We start from the raw sequence: 6,881 nt of genomic DNA, 5'->3' as shown, positions 1-6,881 counted from the left end.
CTGTTGGGGAATCAAGTGGCCCTCAGGCGGAAAGGTTGCAATCATCTGTTGGTGGTAACAGCAACCAAACAACTCTGGACCGACATGAAAATGATAGCAAAAATAAATCAAGATACAAATGGCAACAAAAGTGAAAAGTGAAAAGCAAAGACCGGGAGCCAAGGTGGCACTTTTTCTATTGGAAGTGCTCTTGCACTCTATTATGGCGGCGCAGGCTGTCATTATGGCCGAAGATATATGGAAGCCTCATAATATCCAGAGATTGGTAGTTTGTTAGACAGCACTGTACAATTTGCTGCAGCCTTGAAGGATCCTTGAGCCTCTCTTGACAATTTACCGAGGGGAATTGCCAGAGCGTTGCCTTTTGTCTGCTGGAGACACAGGGGCAATTATCCAGCCTCCTGTAATGTTTCCCTGACTTTAATCTCCTGGCTGAAAGCGTAAAGCAAAATGGGTAAGGTTTCACAGTGCCTCTGGGTTCTATTAACACACAACTGCTGTTTCTGCTCAGGCCCGGACAGCTAAGAGAGGGCTGCCGTCTGACAGACAGGTTCCCCCCAGGGCTTTTAGAGGGAAAACATGATTATATCATAATATATTTTCAAAAACGGATCCTTTTTGAAAGATTGCCCCCTCTGTCTTTTCAATAGAACATGGCGGTGCTTTGGCCAGGGGCGGTGAGGGAGCCAGGAGTGACAGGCACGTCAGTATATCAAGTTTTTAACTAGAAAAACGAAGAAATCATGAGTTTCCTTTAGACTTTTTTACTTTTCAATTTTTAATGTTTTATTTTTAAAGCTTTTTAAGCTTGCCTTTTCAGACAGTATCAGTTTGTCTTTTTGTCATCACCTTAATCCTTAGCCTACACATCTCTTTTCTGTAGGAACTTACTTATTATTGGTGACTTTTTTTCTTTTTTACAGATTCAAAACAAACCACCTCCATATTTCTCCATGTGGTATATGAGTACAGAACATTATGAGATTATTATGTTAACTTTTCCAAGTCAGGTAAAACTTTATCTCGTACTTTTGTGTCAACATAAAGAATTATGCTACTGGTTTTTGTAAACACACACTTAATATATGATACGGTGCCACCAGCTTCAGAAAGACAATCTAAAGATAACTTTCAAAGGTTTACATACTAGCTAAACACAATTCCTCAGAAATGAAATATAGATGTGTTTCAATGTCAAACTCTCTTCCTTCAAAGAAAGATGAGATTGTTTTTTTTTTCAGAGTATTTGATAAAGATCTGGATGTTTTCAGATCCTCACAGCTAATTTCAGACATCACATGATCAAATCTTGTAAACTCGCATCTCTTCATTGTTAACCAACAATCGTTAGCCTGGAGTTAGTAAATACATCTACGAATCACTTGATTGCACAGGATATTGTCAAAAGAAAACAAACAAACAAAAATAACATGCAAGACATATTTCCTTAGAGATTGTATTGGTTCCTGTCTGAATTACAAAAGAATGTGTTGCTTATTGATAAGCACCAACATCCACTGACTGCTGTTATGGGATTGTGTATATAAATTTACAAATTCGTCCAAAAATAACAGAAAGATAGACACTCTGACAAATTATATTGCATTATTAATCCACGAAGCAGTAAAGTGTGCACATTTTGTCAAATCAAAACCAACTGTTTAAAAAATATTCAAGTTGCAAATTCCTTATATGCAGGAGCAGATTCTTTCCAATTCAGCAAAAGTAGCCACAGTGTAAATTATTTTAAATAATAATTAGAAGCAAACACAGGCGAAGATTAGCCAAAGGGAAATCCAGTTCTCATCACCTTAGCTCAATATCAGCATTTCCCCCGTAATTAGTCATGTTACTTATACACCTCCAGCTGTGCTTTAATCACCGAATGTGTGTGGAAAAATAATTAGCATCTTAGCATAATGCACATAATAAAGAAGCACTTGTAGCTGTCTTGATCTTAACATCAAAGAGCATGTGGGTCCCTTCATGGGGCATTAAAGTAACAAGGAAAAAAAACAATCTAATCCGAAGCCATATTATTTACAGGATTTTTTTTAAAATTAGTTATTACTAAAAGCAGAAACAAAACAGAGGCTCTAAAGACAAGCAGAGAGGAATTTATTTATCTTGTCGTTATAGTTGCGTTGCCTCGAACGTGGCCAATGCCGACAGCCGCCTTGACCTCGATATCTAAAATAGCATCCAGTCCACTCGTGTGGCCGTGTCATTTCACTAAGCTCTCCACGGGGTAAAGAGCAACATCAAGTTTTCATGTAGAGAGTCCTGTGAACATCAGCAGTCTGAACACAGCGAGTGACAGAGGCAGCGCTGGCAAGCAGCAATCCACCCTAATCCAAATGAATCCGGGTCTCCCAGGTTTGTTCATCCTGGTTGGAGGGCGATGACTGCTCTGCTCTGCTGGAGTGCTTATCTGCTGTCAGTGGTCGGTGACTGTACAGGCTTCATGTTATCAGGGCTCAACCTGCTTGGGGATTGGAGGGTCCACGGAAAGTAAACACAGAACCTGTCTTTCGCTTATCTGTCCCAGGAGTGAGTGTGCCTGTAATGTCAGCGTGTATGTGTGTGTGTGTGTGTGTGTGTCTGCATAAAAAGAGAGAGGAGAGAGAGAGAAAAACAGAGAGCAGGGAGCTTGTTTCCATGGCAACCTCCTCCTTTATTTCCCCCACCCCCCCATCCTTTGGCCCTCCCCTCTATAAGAGAACCCTGGTGGTCTTTGTGTAATGCGATTCCACTAGAATGCACTGTGGATTAGAGCTGTGTTGCCTTTGGGCCCTAGGCAGGGCAACAGTGAAGACATTATTACCCAGATCAAATGCTGTAATCACTAGGCACCGGGGGCTTTCACATGCATTGGAGATAAAACCGAGGACTGGCAATGCTCAGGTGATTAGAGGATTATTATTCTGAATTTCAGCAAGGTGCCAGTCTCACGCTGTCAGAAAAAAAAAGAGAGAGAGAGAAAAGAAAAAGATTTCCTGTGTGATGAAAGGGAGAACATACAAAACAGAGTTTCAGCCAAAAGATCAAGATGATATTCTGTTGGGTTGTGGGTTAGAAAGGGTCATTATGAGATTCTCACATTATGATAATCTTGAGTTAAAACAGCAGAGTTTCAGGGTATTACAATTTTTTACACCTAGAATTAAAGCAGAAATATCTAACATAATCACATAGCTTTTATTTAAAACAGAAAAACTCTTATTTCTGCAGCCAAATTAAATTGGCATGTTGATTACTACACTTATTGCAATGCTTTCTATACAATTTATTTATTACTTCTTTGATTTTGATGCTTAGACTTAAGCAGAAAAAAGGTCCTTATAGACTATCCCATCTTTTCGCTATTCTGCTTTTTACACAATAGTGCTCAGAATAAAATATATTATCCATCCTAAAACTTACTGGTACAAGTCACAATAAAAACTGGTGATGGTTATTTCCTTTAATTCCTTTAATTTCCTTCACTGTTACTTTCTTTTGTCAGATTATGTGACTTATTCAGGCCCAAAATGATTCCCTTTACAGCTGGATGTTTCATAAGAAACATCCAGCTGTAAACAGGTTGGAAATCAGTTCCAACCTGGCAGATTCTTTGTACCCACTTTGGTAAACAAAAATTTCAAATCATCCTTCACTCATTCTACTCAGTTTACTATTAGGAAATGTAGGTACTGTGTGTGAAATAAACAGTAAATATTGATGGCAGAAATGCAGAAATTAGTCTTATTTGACTTAAAGGCCATTATCTGTCATATTTATGAGTAAGTGGGTCCAAAAACCTAAATCAATAATAATAGTGATATTTTTTTTAAAAAGTGCTATTTTAATGAGTGATGAGTGGTGCATTTTGAATTTCTACATTCTGAGTTTTTGCCTTTACTGTTGACGGAAATGTTGTAAACGATGAAAAATGTACAATTCTTCTTCCTGCCAGATGACCAGAAGTGTGCAGCAACAGGTGCAGGAGGGGACTCTGCTTTACTCCATGCACCATAAAAAGTCACCGCTGCACTTTCTCTGGTATCTTATTGAAGGACATTAAAATATTTGTCCTGATGGAAAAATTTTAGTGTTTCAAAGCCTCAGCATAACCTGACACAAGCAACCAGCCCATGCTTAACTGTGCTACTTGGTAAACCAAAAAAAGATAGCATGTTATCAGTCACCGCTCGGTTTCCTGCATACATTTCAGATCTTGCCTCTAACAATCCAGACAGTCTATGCAACTGGACTACGCTCTTGTGTTTTGAACTTCTGTAAAGCACTCGGGCCTCTCTAGTCTCTCATCCTGCGCCACCACCCTTCTTTAAATAGCGGAGAGCAGCACGGGCTTTTGCATGAGAACCCGCTGAAAGCCTTCCATTGAAAAGTAGATCAGCGGAAGGCGAGACAATGACCCCCTCGATGTCCACGATTAGGCTCTTAGAGGTGCGGCCTTTCATCTGCAGATATTCCACTGTTTGATTAAGAGAGGAAGAAAATCGTACTTGAGCTGGGAGCTTAAGGTACAAATGCACACAGGAACTACACACTTCATGTGGGAAAAGAAAGACTACAGCTTTTAACAAATGAGCCCGTGAGAGCGTAGCGCGGCGGCTGGCTCCATGCTGAAAGCATCCGGCCCCGCTTTTGTAATCCAACAACAACATCTCTGGAGAGACAGCCTTATGAAGAGCTCACTGCTTCAAGCACATGGTCCTAGAAAAGTGTTGCAGTGGAGTGGATGGACTGGGCCATTCTCCTCATCCTGCCCCAACAAATTCAGCGACCAAAAGGCCACTCAGCAGAACTCAAGAGCTGTGTTTACGTCATTTCTTTCCTTCCTGAAGTGGCCCTGAATGCAACTTCTGTCTTACTGAATCACACTGACGATGACCGCGTGATGTCACAGTGCAACCATGAGAACCTAACGAGAGATCGGAGCTGACAGTGACCACACTCGGGGCACACTGCGCCTTTGAAAGCTGCACTAAGTTCATCCCTCAAATATTAATGCGAGCTCAGTCATTTTCTGAGTTCCAGTTAAGCCAGGAGATCCACCACGGCCGCTCTAACAGCACACGGAGTGTCTTCCGCTTATGTCTGCAGTTCTCCTGAGATAGATGTCAGCTCTGGATGCATTTACAGCCATTTGCTGATGCACTTCCACTTACTGTCAAGGAGAGCCTGTGAATAATATTGCATGTACTGTAAATGCAGACTGGAGTACAGGAGAATCCTAGCAATAGTAACAAGACGAACTGAAGCGAGGCCTCTGAGGACAAGCTTCTGGCTTCCAGGCAGCAGACACAGAGACAAGATACTTTTAGCATGCCCTGCAAACTGTGGATATAAACATGTTACACATTGTGTTGGACTCCCACGTCAAAATACGATGCCGTAATAAATTATATCAAAATGTTTCCCACCTTTATTGGGAAGTACTATTCCATACAGTTCAATAAAACAAAAATCTGAACAGGGGCATATGAAAAAGATCTAGCTGGTCTTTTCACATAAATGTCTTTTGTTTGAATAATAAAAAAAGAAATAAACTATAAAGTCTTTTGACTGTGATAACACCTCGTGATCAAAGGTATTCTTTAAGCTTCTGGAAACACAGTGTTATAATAGCTGTATTTTTAGTGAATAACAGTGTTTGCTTCTGTTGCTTTTTTTGGTCATGCTTTTATCCCTTATTTCTCTACAACGTCTTTTGTTTTATTGTTATAGATTTTTTAGGATACAGGCCAGTGTACCGGAAGCAAAGGTAAACAAAGCATAAGTATGGACACACCCTTAATCTAATAGCACGCCTTGATTTAATTTCAGCATTTTGTCTTCTTGCGTCTACATGCCATCGATAACAACAAATCCAATGAACCAAAAATAGAGTTCCGCTGTCTTAGTAGTCCTTTCCTGACATTTTCATCTTTCAAGTTAACCTTGTAAGACCTTGTGTTGCAATATTACACAATCTCTATTTCAAACAAAATAAATATGCAAATATTGATTTTTCTTTTTTGAAAAAAATATTGATTTTTTTGTTTTTGTACCCAGACTTGGAGATTGAACACTTTTATTCAGTCTTGGAATGTTATTAGGTAGGAAACTTGCCTATAAATTCCTGCTAAAGATCTCTGTGAGTCACTGTACCACATTAAACAAAAAGAAGGTAAGTAAAATGTCTTTTAAAATTTTGGGGGGTGATCATTAGGATGTGTACATATGTTATGTTTGTGTAACACTTGCCACAAAATTATTAGCATCATAAAACTGTACAAAAACCTATTTTCACCTCCAAAGTGTTACAAAGCTTGAACTTTTAAAACATGTTTTTCTATGTCTGAGTCTTCCACATTTAGGTTATGGTTTGAAGAGAGCAGATCAAAAATATCTAATTGTACAAAAATATCAGTTAGGACAAGGATACTAAAAAAAGGTTCTACAGCATTGCATATATTTCTAAAGTGTTGACTGGCAAAGCAGAAGTCCTTTCTTTCATAAATACATCCAAGTCCGACTAAAGACTCTGCAAACTTATGGAAGAAAGTGTTATAGGTAGAGCTATGACTAAATAGGCCTCAATTTCAAAATAATAACCGTATTGCCAAAAGAACACAGTGAAATATGGTAGTGGCAGTATCATGCTCTGATGCTACTTTACTTGAGAATAATTAAAAATGTAGCAAGAACCTGCTAATTTTAACCCACAACATCAAGGTGTCCTCTAGTAATCAAATTTTAAAAAAGTATTTGCACTGGAAGAAAATTGTAGCTGTAAAAGCCAGAGTCAGGAAATAAATAAAACTAACAAAAAATCTGAGGCTATTTTAAGAGTAAGCATGCACGTTCAGTCACATTATTGTACCTTTTCCATT

This window comes from Poecilia reticulata, linkage group LG6 (genome assembly GCF_000633615.1).
Source record: "Poecilia reticulata strain Guanapo linkage group LG6, Guppy_female_1.0+MT, whole genome shotgun sequence".
Lineage (NCBI taxonomy): Eukaryota > Metazoa > Chordata > Actinopteri > Cyprinodontiformes > Poeciliidae > Poecilia > Poecilia reticulata.
The sequence above is the reverse complement of the archived record's forward strand: the minus strand, read 5'-3'. Positions refer to the sequence as shown.